Source organism: Etheostoma cragini, chromosome 18 (assembly GCF_013103735.1).
Source record: "Etheostoma cragini isolate CJK2018 chromosome 18, CSU_Ecrag_1.0, whole genome shotgun sequence".
NCBI classification, from domain to species: domain Eukaryota; kingdom Metazoa; phylum Chordata; class Actinopteri; order Perciformes; family Percidae; genus Etheostoma; species Etheostoma cragini.
The window spans coordinates 21900887-21917381 of NC_048424.1; the positions used below are offsets into that span (position 1 = coordinate 21900887).

The 16495-nt window shown below is 42.0% G+C and overlaps 1 long non-coding RNA gene across 1 annotated transcript in view; it reads right to left on the reverse strand.

The window, feature by feature from the left end:
* The window catches only part of LOC117961365, a 23865-nt gene that overhangs the window by 1375 nt on the left and 5995 nt on the right, over nt 1-16495 (reverse strand). The window contains exon 2 of the long non-coding RNA XR_004660389.1: nt 16194-16201. This is a non-coding gene — a long non-coding RNA (uncharacterized LOC117961365). The remainder of the gene's footprint in view (nt 1-16193; nt 16202-16495) is intronic.

Consider the following 16495-nt stretch of genomic DNA (forward strand, 5'->3'; position numbering starts at 1 on the left):
GTTATAACTGGATCTTTACTTCACTTGGCTCCAGGGGATGAGTTAGGCCTATGGTCTCTTATGTCATCAGGGGACCTTCAACTAAGAACAGCTTCAGTAGGCTACAGATCAGGGACCTCTGGTGGTGCTAACGGATGGCAATGCTGGTTGGTAACAGCCATCAAACGGAAAAAAGAATATGCAAATGCAGTGCACTTGTCAGTCAGCCAGACACCACAGATGGCCGAGAGTGATACAGAGTACACACAATTGTTTTTTTTTGACGGTTCTTCAAAGGAGTCTATGGATCTTCAAAGAGCCATTACTAATTGAAGAACCTCTTTATTTGGGGAATGGTGGTTTAAGCATTGTATAGGGTTCTTTCAAGGACTAAAGGTTCTTCTTGGTAGCCAAAAAACATCAAGTCAGGGCAGAACATAGTGTTGTAAATCACTATGTAAATGTTAGTTTCACTGTGGTTCCTGATTAATTTATTATAATACAAATGTTTAAAAAACAGTTTTTTATTCAACTCTGTCATCTTGCTGCCATGCTGATTGGAGCATGTTCTGAATGTTATTGTGTTGTTGTTGTTGTTTGAATGTTTGATTTCAATTCCCCCCTTGTCTTTTTGTCCTGGATCCCGCAACACTAAACCGGACCCCTGTCCCGTCTCCAGTGATCCGATGACCTGGCCGATGAAGCTGACACCATCCACGGAGTAGCGGCTTTCAAAAAGAGTTTTAATGGAATCAGTACAGGCTGAAGGGAACAGGGGTGAGGGCTTCTGGACCGGCTGAGGCTGGATCTCGGGCAGGCAGAGGTTGATGTGGTTCCGATTGGTGTGATGCTATGGACCAAATGCACACGGCACTGTGTGCACAAATACGGCACAAATACATTGGTTACTCACTTGGTTTCTGTCAAACTCTACAGAAATTAGCTCAGTCTGAAAGGAGTTGGGAACCGGAGGGTCGCTGGTTCAAGTCCCTGTTTGGACCGAAGTACGGAGTGTGCACCGGTGGCTGAACAGATGCCAATTAAACTACTGGGCACTGCCAAGGAGCTCTTGAGCAAGGCACAGAACCCCCCTCAGCCGATCATGGTGCTGGTCCCCCCCACCTCTAGCATGTCTCCATTAGTGCATGTCTAGGACCTGAGCATGTGTGAGTGTAAATTGTAATTCCCCCACAAGACTATAAATGAAATTTAAATAAAGACTATACGTGGTGTTTCCTTTTGTGGGGTGCTAATATTGAATCAAAACAAGTCCCTTCCCGAGACCATTTTGTGGAGCCTCCATCTCTGCGTCTTAGCGTCACCCAAGACGATTGGGATTGGGTTAAGCAGGATTCCCAGCACCAGACAGCAGCTTTTCTTTTCTTCCACAGTGGTCACAACACTGTGACCTGTCAGCGGGACGAGGGTGTGATGAACCCTGACAAGTGCTAAAGACGATAAACGCTGGCTGGGCTCACCACTGTCATTACGAGTCATGGCATGTAGTGATGATGCTGCTGCGGTGCCACCTCCAGCGTCATCCAATGCTCCGCTTCACTTTTCAAATCAGATAAGCACAGAGTCTATTCAGTCGTGTTAACCACCCCAGGACTTTTATGTTTCCTCCACAGAACAATGATCCACGGCAGACAAAGATCTACAGTTCACGGGCTGGGAGGACAGACAGAGGAGGGGTGTCTGCTGTTCCAATGAGAATATGCTGTCAAGTCTGTTAAATACTGTGCTCTTCTATGCCAACAGAAGCATAAAATGTTGCACTATTCCTTTAAAGACTTTTTTTTTTCTGTAGACATTCTTTCTGTGAAGAAGAGCTCAAACTGAGGCCGTGCACAGAGAAGACAGTGTTCTCAGGTGTCAGACAGCACAAAACTAATAGTTTTGACGGTGGATGTCCTCTCTGTCATGTAGAGTGTGTTCACTACACCATCATACACATCTTCACACTCCGCACAAACATAAACAAAGACAAACACCAACACTGGTGCTGTGGTTTTCAGCTTCAGCTGGCTGTAGTTCGCTGCAGGTTGCAATGTAAAGTATTATTGATATTACATCAACTCACAAGATCAATTACTGGATCTAGTTTCTGTTCTCTAACCAACTACTCTCATGTTTGAGCAAGCTGCAGTAAACAAGACAAATGTGGGCACTAAGGTCAGAAATTTGGTTCTGAAGAACCTGATATTGATTTACACATCAGATATCATATATATAGAATCTTAGTCCTAGGGACTAAGGCTCGGTCCTTACCGCAGCGGCCCGGGTTCGATTACGACCCGTAGCCTTTTACTGCATGTTATCCCTCCCCAACACACACACCTCCACTGGTTAGTTGAGTTCTGACAGAGATTCTCAAGTCTTGCCCATCGAAGACTTATTGTTGAATCGTGGACCAAATTGTTGAATTGGACCAAAAAAGGTGCTGGTACTCTAATTTAATATTTATTCTGCATTAAGACAGACATTAAAGTGTTGACATTAGGCTTTTTCCCTTTCCATTATTGTGTTTTTTTTTATCTTTTTTGTGCATGTTACAGGTTTACAAAGTGAAAAAGCCCAAAGGGACTTACCATTGCCGACAAAAAACCCTGTACACAAACTGCTCCAACCAAACAACATCTTGTGTTATTGTTTGTAATGAGAAAAGTGTATTATTTCATGGATTTCACAAATTTCAGTATGACAGTTATGTTGTAAACCGTTTAAATCTGAGCATGCACAACTCAAATCTGCACTCGACTCACATCGGGGAGGGACAGGGCTTTCACACCGGTCTTATTTACTTCAGTTGAATTGCACCAGAGTTAGTTAATTTGTCTGTTTGAATAAATGTAAGCAGTATTTTCAAAGTAGGCTACCATAACTTTTTTGAATTCAGTACGACTTCAGCTACAAAAACATCTAAGGTTGTTTTCACACCTATAGTTCCTCTGCTTTGGTCTGAATCTGTTGATGAGTTTTTGATCAATATTTCCTTGCTTCTGTTTCCTTTCACACAAAAATCCAATTGTACCAAAATGCATCATTACAAACCAACCTCTCAGTGCGCTTGTTTGGTCTGTATTTGCATCCAAGTGCGATAACTTTACTCCCACCTGCCCAAAAGAACTGCTCGAGGGGAAAACCTGTTAATGTGACTGGTAATGGGGTTAGTGGGTTGAGTATTATCCACGTGTGCACACACACACCAAACTCCCAGTGTGATAACAGACTAGTTTCTATAGCTCACGTACCAATCAACCTGGCTTAGAGCAGGCTTGTATTGTAGTGTATGCTAATGCATAATTGTGGGGGGGTGGGGGGGTGGATTAAAGGCTTGGTATTACGTAATCTATGACATGAGCCCATAACTGTGATGGTTCTCTGCCCAGTTTAGATGAAACAATCAATCTGAAGGTACTATCCTGTCAGCTAACCCCCCCCACACACACACACACACACACGCACACACACACACACACACACACACACACACAAACACACACACACACTACCCTCATACACAGAATCCATCTGTTTGTTTCATGGAAAAAAAAAACTGATGCTCAAACTCATTACCTGATTCTGTGTAAGCAGTAAAACAGGAAGGGATTAATGATAAAGTGACCTAACAAATATAAGATGATAACTCTGTGTTCTTTATAGAGGAATAGTTTAATACATTCAAGCCTGCAGCTGATCTGCACAGCTAACATTGCATGGTATGCATTATTAGACTTTGGTCATACACACACATTTTAAATTATGAAATAGAAATGAGTTGTCAAAAATTGCAAGTTGTTATCATCCACACTACCGTCATAAAGTTGTCTTTATAGCGAATTCTTATCTTAATATGCAACAATCTTCTCACATGAACACTGTCTGCTGTGCTGATCTCCGTCAACACGGTTATTTTGTTACTCACTCATTCCACTTCTTTTTTCCTCTCAGCTGATTAGGGCCTTTTACTCTTTTAGTTAAAGCAACAAGACTCAGCCACAATGTCTAACAGCTGATCACATCTTTGCTGTTGATATTTAAATGTTCTCCTCTCTGTTGCTGTCAGCGGTCCTTCCGGCGTAAGTTGTTGCAGGAGGTGAAAATGGCCAGATGTTACCAGTGGAACCCTGTACTCCAAAAAAAACAGAATCCCCAAAACTATGAATTTAACATTATATTTGACCATCATTGAAATATTTTTGAAACAACAGACTTTTTCAGTAAACAGACGGGAAATATTAGCCGTGACAGAAGTGAGTGATCTGTCAAGGACTCTTAAAAAGAGAGCCACAACTCGGCGTCACGCGGACCAGATCCGGGTGTTTGAGTCCATGGTTTCAACACCTGCCCCCCCCCCCCCACACAGACTGTTCTTCAAGCTGAAACCCAAAAAATCCTTCCAGAATGTGTCACTGTATGACAATTAAACATAATGAATTTAATTATAGATTACAAGTTACTGTCATTTGAGAGTAGCTTATTTAGTAATGCTTCTTAGTAATTACTTCTTTCAATATTACTGTCTCTGAATTGTAGTGTGTTAAACTACTTTTGCATTACTTTTACCAAAATAACAGCAGAAGTTTGACTTGGCAGCTCACGTGTGGATTTTACTACCACATCAGAATAGTCCCCTCTTCATCCACTTTAATACTTCATAGATTATTCATAATATTTTGTATAATTAATGTGAAAATGCAGAGTAACTCCAGCCATGAAAATAGAGAAGTAAAACGTACAATAGGCAAGTAGGAGAAGGAAAATACTCAATTAAAAGTATATTATGAATATTATTTACAGGTACACAACCTTTTCAGTAATTTAGTTTTACTGCAAACTGTCACAGGAAGTGCTTTTATTTTGAAGTAGCCTACTCAGAAGTTGTCTTTGTGCTCTTGCATGCCAATGGAGATGAACGTGAGACGCTGGACGAAAACATGTCCGTCTGCTTACTTTCTTATTTTAAAACTGCAACGCGTTGAACAGTAAATGGTCACAGGAAAAGACGAGTGTCCTCATTCGAGGCCGTTCCTCTTCAGGCGTAGTTACCATAGTTACTCTCCACAGCTGATACAATGCAATGATATCACATGTAGCAAGCCCTAAACATGAATTCCTGACATGTTTCTATCTGTCAGCAGCTGGGACACTCTGCTGTCCGTGCTGACGTACCGTCCCCTGTTGGACACATGTTGTCCCTACCGTCTCTGGTTCTGGCTCTGACCACAGGACAGCTTGTTTCAACGCAGCGTAATAACCCCAAAAAATAATATCCACATCGCAGATGTATCTGCAGTCACCTCAACCATCAACTACAGCAACAGGAAATGACAGGTTAGTCTCTCATGTCTCTTCCAGGTACCGTCTGGGGGTCCGGAAACTATTTGGGCCAAAACTGCTTCTGAGACGGAACCCCCACTCGGAGGCTCCTTCACCCGGTCATCACACGTCCTTCCAGACCAGCCATCAGACGACATCCACATCAGTTTTGCACATTCATAATGTTCATCTGCACATTCATAATGTTCATTAAATCTTTAACTAACACATGGTTGTGGTGCGGTTCATGCTAGTGAAACATCATTGATCAACGTGCATGTCCTTGTCTGCTGTGTAAATGTAAGTATCTGTTTTGACTCAGCATCAGCAGATGTCCAGTATTAAAGGGCTCTGTGTGAGATTCAGGCTGTTGGGTGAATATTCACCTTACCACCTACCTCATTAAATTCCAACATTTGAGAATCTGATTCAAAGAAAATTGAGTGAATTCTTGTTATCCTTTGCTGTGCTGTACCTCAGCATCAAAGACCAGAAATGAAAAGCCTGCACATGGTACACATCTGATGCTTCCAAGCTTAAATGCACAATGTTTCCAACTCAAGAGACCTCACATGACCTTTGCAGAAGAAGACTCATGCATTTCATTATTGTGTGGGTGATCTTTCCATTTCTATCTATAATTCATTCAGCTTCATGTCTCTATTTTTAACAATGCAAGACGGTGTGCAACAACTGCAGCCAACGGAAATGTTAGTTTGAAATATTAAGATGGCACAAGGGTAGAACACAGAGCTGTACACTATAGGTGTGCACATAGGTTAGCTTAGAGCTGTAAGATGCATATGCAGTACTTTTCTGATCTGAATACTACAATCGGGAACCATCAGTAATAGTTCACTGCTCATTGTAAAGCTTGAAGCCAGACTTTACTTAAAAAAACAAGGTGGCTGTGGCTCAGGTGGTAGAGCGCTCGCCTACCAATCAGAAGCAAGATGCAATCCCATGTCCTCGGGCTAGACACTAGACGCCAAATTGCTCCTGATGCTGCGCCATCGGCATGTGAATGTGCATGAATATTTATCTGATAAGCAGGTAGCACCTTGTACGGCAGCCTCGGTCACAGTGTATGAATGTGTGTGAATGATGCATGGTTAGTGTACTATGTAAGAGTACTTTGAATAATTAAGACTAGAAAAGCGCTATACCAATACAGCCCACTTACATTTGATCTCTAATCTTTATATTAATGGGGTCTCAACAATGCTTTTGGAAGGAGAAGGAATCTTTATAGACTCCAACAATGAGTTTGCCTTTGTTAAAAGCCTAACTAGCACACCTGATTGTCATTCATTCCATGTACTCTGCATTTCTGAGCAGATGCAGATAAAGAGTCTATGCCAGCAGTTCTGTGAAGTTGTATTTTGGCACGGCGGTGAACATCAAAGATGTAAATTGGGGTGGGGTTGAACTCTGGACCTTTCACAGTAATTAAGAGACACTAGTGGAGTGCCTGTCCAAAACGTGCCTGATTAGAACGGGCTGATTGCTTGGTGTTAGGATATCTGTTTAGTGTCTTTTGGGTAGTAAGCTGATAGGGAAAATACTAACATGTGACATGCAGGGGTGGGGGGGGGGGGGGGTGTCCTGAAAGATTTGAGGAGATTGCTTCAGCTGGCAGCAGTGGCAAACAGCCTCAAGCAGATTGTAAATGTACCTTTTAAAACCTAAATTCTAAAAACAAAGAAGTGCAGGGCTGACAAATGAGGACCTGAAGCACTGGGAAACACATTCCTCCCATCTCAGACTCCCAGTGGTCCCCCCAGTGCTCACCCGGGCAGAGGGCAGGCAGCTGTGGCACAGACCAAGAACCAAGGCAAGTCTGAGAATCCTTGTACCTTCATTGTACCGTAGTTCAAATACTACAACTGCACCCATATCGTGTCACATCTACTGATCATTCCTTTATCTTGCTTAAATTCCCAGGGTGTCACCAGGCCCTGGAGAGAAATGACTGTGAAGCAGAGAACGGAAGGTACGATATTAGTAATTATCTTAACGTAAGCTATGCACAGTAAACTGTATTTTACAATGTTTCTAGTGCACTATAAAACAAGTGTTGTTTTGTTAAAAGCCTAATATTAGTTAACATTTTATATATTTACAGATGGTACAATTCATTGTTAGTAGATTTGTAATGTACATTTGAAGTGTGAATGTATTTGAAATAGAATATATTTTAAAAAAGTCCTATAAGTAAGTCAGCCATCAGTATACTGGTAGCCTGATACATCTGCAGTACTGTAGTGTGTGTAGTTTTTCTTAATACAACAGAAGTATTACTCAGTGTAGTATTATCACAATAAGAATATTTCAATGGTACAATTCTTACGTATTAGTAAGACACTCAAAATAAATTGTCAATGTACTTAAAACACAAATAAGATATACTTAGTTTTCACTGATCAAGTATGTATATAGTACACACTGGCATATACTTTGGCACATAAAAGTACACTCAATACACTTCAAGTTGTGCTTTTTTAACAATTTCATTACAATTAACATATAATTAGTGCATAATGAGTTGTTCCAAAAATAGCATGCCTCAAGTTAACAGACTTGAAGTATATTGATATTTAGTCTGTCCTCAAGTACACTCAGGTATGCTAAGATTTAATACACGTAGAGTATTTATTTTTCACCAGGGCTACTTTCTGTCAGCCTGTCAGCACCCTGACACTCACACTGACTCATTTACTGCCCAATATCAGCATCCCTCTAACAATTTATCAAGTCTCAGTTGACAAAGTCCAGCCTGCCGGGGTAGGCAGCCGAGCTGATGAGAAGTGCGGTGATAAAAAGCTCTGTCAAGAAAGTGGGTCAGCCTGCTCCTGAACACAGAGGTTAGAGCATCTGATGGTCCACACTGCTGATAGCTCTCATTATTAATGAACCTGTCGACTTAACGCAGTGTGAGTGATTTACACAGCACGCTACTTCCTTTACCTAAACCTCACATATCACAGAGCTCAAACCGCTGCCCAGTCAACTCCATTTCTGTGAAAATAACTTTTTCATTGCTTGCCTTTTTCTTTCCCTTTTATGTAGGCACATTGGCGTTAAGGCAATGCGCGATTTGCAGGGGAACTCATAACTTTTTTCCAATGCATATATTATTTGTTTTTTTAAACCTAAAAGGCAATACCACATAAAGTACCTTATAAAACACAACTTGTAAACAACGGCTTACGTTCTTTGCTGTACATGGGAATGAATGTTTACTGGGTTTAGACAGAGACCATATTTATATTAGTATAGTTTTATACTATACTAGTATAAAAGTATATTATTATTATACTATATTTTGGATTATGGATTAATAATAGATCATTAATAAGTAACAGTAATTTGGTTCAACCAGCGGGACAGCATTATGCAACAAAATAAAGCCCATGTGAACAAGTTGTGAATTGATCCTATATGCTGCCAGAAATACACACTTACACACCTATGTGTATTAATTTGCACAAACAATACACTGGACATCTTTAAATTTTTTTTTCAATTTAGTCATTATTGGGTATATTATATTGAAGGCAGGGTTGGCGAGGCTGAGAAGGTAGCAAGATTTGAAAGTAGCATCTCCTCTGGGCTGCGTCTAACACTTCAGACACAGTCCAGCAACTGTCGCACCAAATGCTTCCTCGGGGGAATTGTTGGGTCTTTGTAAATTATAGAGTGTGGCCTAGACCTGCTCTATCTGTTAAATGTCCTGAGATAACTCCTGTTGGGATTTTACACTATAAATAAAACTGAAATGATTTGAATCCCGCTCATGGACTCATAGGAGTCCCTCGTCCAGGATGTATCGATGCCTGGGAATTCAACTCTTGAAATGATCAAGTAGAACACAACAAAGATCCACTGAAAGCAACGCTGGCACAGCAAAAGCACAAGTTAGCCATGCTAACCTCAACTGAATGTGACAGGTTGGCAAAGAGTCTTCCAATTTTAATGTTAAACGTAATTTGTATTTCATTTGTAATTCATCTAGAGATAATATAAGGCTATAGACTATACCCTGCATTGATACCATCCAAATGAAAACTGTAGTCATTAATTTAATTGTGAGTTTGCCCTGTAGGTACATTACTGAACTCCTAGGTGGTGAAAGGGATGTATCCTTGGATGTCATCTCCTGCATGCAGAGTCCTGTGTCAGCATAGAACATGTCCACTGGTTGTCACAAGCAGGTGCAGATGGTAAGCTAGCCCATATTGCAAAAAAAGGTAATTGGCTACACCTGCCTCAACAGTGCCATGCAGCAGGCAACATTCTGCAGAAAAAGAGGTCAGCTCTGCAATCTCGCTGAGTAACTAGTGGAGAGAAGACTAGACTGTGTGAGTGGTTGACAGGAGGCATGAAGCACAACTGCACACTTTTTGAAGCGGTTAACTTTAACTAAGAATATAGAGACTGTTCCCTCTGTCTCTTCACATTCATTGTTGCGTTCTATTTCTAAAATAGGCCTACTTCATGGTGCGTTCATTTGAGTTTATATTCCCATGCAAAAAAACTACAGTACAGGTGAGCTTTTTGTGGCTTTGTAGCAGACATTACTGCGTAGCAGTTGTTGGCTAAAACTTACTATGTCTGCAGTTCAAATGGATGCCTCAACACATTAAGATTGTTATTGAACACTTGTTTAATAAATGTTAATAGTTGAGATAATAAAGACCCGGGACTAGGTGGAGGGATTACATCTCCAACCTGGCCTGGGAACGCTTCGGGATCCCCCAGTCGGAGCTGGTTTATGTGGCTCGGGAAAGGGAAGCTGGGGTCTCCTGCTGGAGCTGGTGCCCCCGCGACCCGACACAGGATAAACGAGTGAAGATGGACGGACGGATGGATGATAATAAAACAGAAGAGTTGGTTTCTTTAAACCAGTTTGTCCAATAAAAAGTCTCCTTTACATCCCAGTCAGAGGCCGGGGTCTTTCAGCTCATTCCAATGTAAACACATTTGTGTCAATTGCATTGAGTTTGCATTGAGTTTTCTTTTTAAAGCTTCAGTCCGTAATTATTTTATATTAATGAACATCTGTTACATTCAAGCCATTGCCAAATGAGTTGATACAAAGTTAATTAAGACTATCAGCTCCACACAACTCTCTGGATTTCCCAGTATCACCATGTTTACCAACTAGTGTCGTCTGGCAACATTCGCACGCAGAAACTTGAGTGCAAATAATTTACCATGATTTGTTTAATCCTTCATGTCGTCCTTGGCTACTAGCAACTGCATGGAGGACAGGTGGGGGTTGTCGATCACAGAAGGCTTGTATCACATTGATGCTCAGACTGTTTTGTTGTCATTACTTAGAGTCTCACTTGGGGGAGACAGTAGCACAGTACACACCATAGCTTTAAAGAGCATGGTAAAACCTCTTAGTTAAGGTTAGGGAAATGCAAGCGCTGACTGACAATCTGTGCATACTGAAAAAGTCCAGAACAAAGCTTTATGAACAGCCAATAGCAGGGGTGCTAATGCGATCACTTGTATGCTATGAGTAAGAAGAGTCGGCCTACCAGCCAGTCTGTGATTGGTCCCTGGCCATAGGCAGATTTGTAACAGGAGCAGGTCAAGACAGAAAAATGGACAGTTTTCCAGCCTGAGCTGCAGGGTGAAATCAAATCAGCGGCAGAATGGCAAGCAGAAAACTTAAGGAGAATGGTGGATGGGGAAAAAGTTAAAGAAAAGAGGGCCAAGTCTCTGGAGACTGATGCAGCAAAATGCAAAAAAGCTCAGAGAGCTTTCATGATGAGGGACAGAGTTATTTTCACATCAGCAAGAGGTCCTGGGAAGTGCCAGGAGCAGGACACTTTATAATAGGCTGCCTTCTGTGACAACGGTAACAGAAGGACCTGAATGCAAGGCTCGATAATGAATACTTTTATTGTAATGTGGAATGGGGAAGTGGTGAGGTAGAAGCCAGGGACAGGGAAGCGCTGACGGGAAAGATGGGGAGGCTAACGGGAGAGAGCACTGGTGATAGGCATGGGAGACCCGTGGAGAGGAACAAAGGGGAGACACTGGGACTGGAGGCTGGTACGGAGACAGGCTGAGGCAGGGCGCTCAGGGAGGGAGACCAAGGGAGAAAGCCAGCTGACCGGAGACGAGATGTAATAGTAGTGGTGAAGGCTACGGGAGAAAAAACAAAGAAGGTAAGTAAACATGAAACTTGAGCAAAGACTTGACATAAAAGAGCTTGTACAAGGTTCATCAATGTAGCAGAAGCAACGATCGAGCGAAGAGTGGTCGGAGAGCCGGGGTTCATAAACTGTTGTAGATTGCAGATGGCAGGCAGGTGTGAACAGTGGGAGCAGGTGATCAGAGCTGGGATCCAGGTGTGTGTAGTCAGCTGGCTTCAAGGGAGTCAGGGAAAAAACTAAACACAGCAAGAACAAAACACAGCAGGGTGGCAGAAACCTCGCAAACTAAAACTCACGGCCAGCCGCGCCCAACCACAACACCTTCCTCCCTGTCTTAGCAAACTGCATAATCAGCTACCAACATGGGTACGTGCATCATGACTATGGAAATGATCAAGCCATATAGTGCTGTCAAACTCAACTTGTTTGATCATTTCTGTTTGGTTCATTTGAAACATGTTAGAAAGGAATCGCGGGTAGACCGTGATTTGACTTGGGTGCATATGAGAGGTTGTAGTGAGCGGCCAGGATGAAGACTGCGGGATTGAATTGAACAGGAAAACATCAGACATGCACTGGTACCACTCACACACAGAGACCCAAACACACCGGGTGAAAACAGGATCTGCAGCAATGTGCAGTACAACAAAAATATAGTGTTTTTTGAAAATGAAACCATGGAAACCTATTCTGATACAACCTCAAAATAAAATTATGAACCTGAAAATGAGCAGAATATGGGCTCTTTAAAAAAGATATATGCAGTTTGTATAGAATTAAAAGTGTGGATAAACAACATCAACAACGAGGGTTGGTATAAGGAAAATTATAAGCTGCATAACTTTTACAGCCTTAGAAAACATCACTTAATACACCGGATCCTTGATTTCTTAGCAGTAGGCTCTTACTCACTATTCCAATGGAAACATTTTGCTCAGCAAAGAAGGATTTCCAGCAGCTCTGTCAGGCTGCTTTGGCCAGCTAATGACCTGACTTGGTTTTAATTGCAGCTGGGACAAATTGGCGGCAAATCCAGTGTCAAACGCTAGAATTTGTGTCTGTTCACCCCCATTAGCTTCTGATCCCTGTCGGTCGTTAATCTGCCACTTCATAGAACTGCAAAGTCTGATAGATCGACTTCAGTGACTGAGTTAAAGGTAAGTAGGATGACCTGTTCACAGTAGTCCCTGCTAAGTCATCTTAGCTCCACAAACTAGGAAAATAGGTCTATTTAAAACAAAAGGAAGGAGGTGGAAGCCTCTGTGATAGCCTTTGTTATTTTTAGACTCAAACAGAGGAGGGTACCTGATAGTGTTCCTTCGAGGCTTATTTGAAATCTCCTTTGTAAAATAACAGTGGAAGACAGCAATAAAGAAAATCCCCAGAGCTCTCTTCTTTAAGGACTGTGTTTCCTTTCACCTTTGATGTCACTGAACCTGTTTATTGCGCCGGTTTCTCCAGAGTCTCAGGCCGTAAACTACCAGAGGAGAGAGAGCTTCTGTGAAAGCCAAATAATCAAGGATAAGGCCCAATCCAGAGCTGGGCTGGCAGGGTGATTGGTGCGCTCTCTCCGGTTCAACTTCAGCCTCTCAGCGATTGTGTGATTATTTGTGTGTGTCAGAGGATGGATTTACTGTCAGATATCCAAGCATAGGTGAACCAGGTGAAAGGGCTGAACCTGGCACACACACCTGTAGCCATCCAAGCCAGATCATTTAAGGTAATATATCTGGGACTTTTTGTTTGTAAGAATCATTGCCTGATTTGCTCTATCACTGATTTAACAAAAGAAGAACTAGGAAGGCTGGCATGCAAAAACAAAAGAGCTGCAGATGAGACAGCTCCACAATTACAGATAATGAGTATGTCACTGTTAGCAACCATAGCAATGAGTGTCTATTAATAACACACTTCATGTCCTATGGTCCTATGGTAAAGTCATGGAATTTTGGACTGGGATGCATGACACCCAACCCAGTCTCATGGCAGTTTGTGGAATGGTCACGCAATTTAATCTGATTTGCGTGCAGGGACACGTTTGTCTTGTTTCTTTCGTGATGTAAGCATGGTTTTTAAAGTAATGTAGTCCCTTGCGGGCTTACATCTTCACACATTATTACAATTGGGCTCATTTAATGCACAAGTTTCAGTGTTCCACTCATAGTAAATTCCTTGTTTAGGGACATTTACACAACATGCCATACAGAAATACATGTTTTGTGCCCCAAACTGCATGGAATTAGCACATATTGAGTATGTCTATAAAGGGGAGAGTCATGCATACCCATATATCCCATTTTCATTCAGATATATTCAGGTGAGAGGTTAGGAAACCCGTTTTTAACAATAATTAGACCAATGTTGGGGAATAATTCAGCTCCCCTTTCTAACAAGCTAGCATGACATAACAGTAAAGTTGGCTTAGAGGATTTGGGGCCCACCCCCCCAACCTCTCTAGTGTGGGTCACAACTCTCACCCACGTCCAGGTGTCGTCGTACTCCCTTTTTCTCTGCAACTACTGTTTGAGTGTCAAGAGTGTGAATTGTAATTTTACCCTTGGAGATCAATAAAACAGTAAATTGTTATTATTATTGTGAGCGTCCTCCATTTACTCTGCAGGACGTCCCACGGCTTGTCCTAACCGTTGTTGGACATTTCCTTCGCGGGTTCCTGATAAATTAAATTCAGAAAGTCTCTCGTCTCCTCGTCCCTCCACTTCCATCTGTCTTTGTTGACGCCCCCATGTGTGCAGACAGAGAGGAAGTACTGGGGGAAATGAACTACAACTTCTTCTCCTTCGTTTTGTGGCGGGTTGCAACCAGAAAATGACCTAAAATTTTATCCCAATTCATTATTTATTCAGCAAATAACGTTTCCATCAGTGTTTATTGCATAAGCCTATTATTGATCAAGATAGAATCAGATGAGACTGAACGTATTGCCTTTGAGTCGATATTCATGAAATTCCATCGAATTTTACTGTTTCTATAAAGCATTTCTCAGTCAATATCACTTAATTCGGATAAAAACGGACAGAGAGATCAATCAGACACAACCTGTATAAATAGTCTTGGTGGAGGTCTACCCAGGGGTCCACCAATCAACTAACGAACCCTCCCAATCTGCCAGCTCAGTCACCAAAGCCAGAGGAAAAAGAATTGTCGGTGGTTCAAACCTTTGCAGTCTACATGTCAAAATGTCCTTGGGCAAGACGCTGAACTCTCAATTGCTCCTGACGCGGTGCCGTGTGAATGTGCATGAATGTTTATCTGATGAGCAGGTGGCACCTAGCATGGCAGCTTTGGCCACCTGTGTGTGAATGTGTGTGTGTATGGTGCCTGTGGGCTGAAAGTGCTTTGAGTAGTCGTTAAGACTAGAACAGCGCTGTATAGATGCAATCCATTTACAAGGGGGAAAAAAGAAGAGCACACTCAGATGATTGTTAAATAAGGATCTTCTGCACATTTTCCTCAAACAGTTGCGCTGAACCTTTCGTATGTGTCTTTTTGCAGCGGATGAGGGACACCTGCTACATCTGTTCCAGCGCTCATTAAAATCCTCAATGGAAACAGCCATCTGCTCGCAGCACACGGAAATACTGAGGAAAACTAAGGAGGGCTCTCCCACCTCGAGGAGTCATGTTCTCTCCACTCTCAGAGCAGGGCATTGGTCTGTGGTTGTTGGAAGTCAGTGGAGTGATGAAAGGTGGAAGCTTTAATGATCTGTATTAACAGAATATTGTTTCTTAGAAATTCTCATTCACATTTTACACACTAATATCCACAAAAATCCACTACATGCAATGTGGAGGAAATCAAATATCACAATGTTTTTGACTATTACCTCAATATCAATACCGCAACAATATTATAGTGTTTACTAGAGTAACATCCTTTTTGTTTAAAATGAAACATCCCCGAAAGTAATTATGTCAGTTGCAAAAATATAACTTTTAGTGGACGAAATTGACAATGCACATTTTTATATCATAGGCTGGTACGGCAGCGTTGTCGCTCAATGTTGGACCAATTTCAAAGTTTTTTTGTTGGTTACCCTTGATGGAAAAACAAAGGTTGAAGTAAATGAAATGACCTTGTCAGGCAACTGAAAAGGGTTTTTCATCTTGAGCATATGCAGTTGTTCAGCAAATCTAATGGTACTGCACCTATTTTTCTTATTTTCTTTTGTAAAACTTACCAAATTCAAATTCAATTAAAAGACCACAATCCCATGTCATGGCTATCTAGCCATCTTTTTGGAATATACCTTGTCTCATGCTGCTGACAGCCTTTACTGAATATGTAGTTCTCCAGCCAAGCTGTGTATTTCAGCCCCGTCTGAGTGAGCTTACTTAGCCAGTGGCATTCCAAGGACAGCAGCACATTGAAACACACTCATGTCAAGTGTTTGGCAGATGTAATGTTGTTATTATGTTACACCCCTCTTCCGTGGTTTTAAGGCAGTGATGAAAGAGCCTGCACCCTGTGTTGCGCACTGCTCTGCTGGGCCTTTGAACTGGAAACCTCCCTACTGAGCTTTTGGAATCAGTGGGTGGGCTAAATCGCTAGAGTCCCCTGCTGTTCTTTCACAAACTTTTCGTCTCATTCAAAGTAGCACGACACAGTTATTACTCGCCTAAAATGGCCCTGGGCAAACTGTCTGTCCCCCCCACCCACTCAATCCTCCCAACATGTTAACTTTCTATTGTTTGCAACCACCAAGGGAGCTCACATCCAGTCACAGCTGAAGAATGCTGGATGTTGGCGCCACCTACAGCAGTGAAGGAGACACACAGTGGACTGTCTCCTGTTAGTGCTTAAGGTTGTCACATTACTGTTCCTGCCTTGTGTTTTAATAAAACACGATAATTGACAGAGTGCAAGAAAATGTACATCATTACATGTTGTTTAACCCTTGTGTTGTCCGGTCAAAATTGAAAATCAACACTCTTGTCAAGGTACAAGCGTCCAAAGTGGGTTTCCTCAGGAAGGGGGGCGGGCTGGCGTCTCCCTTAGAGATA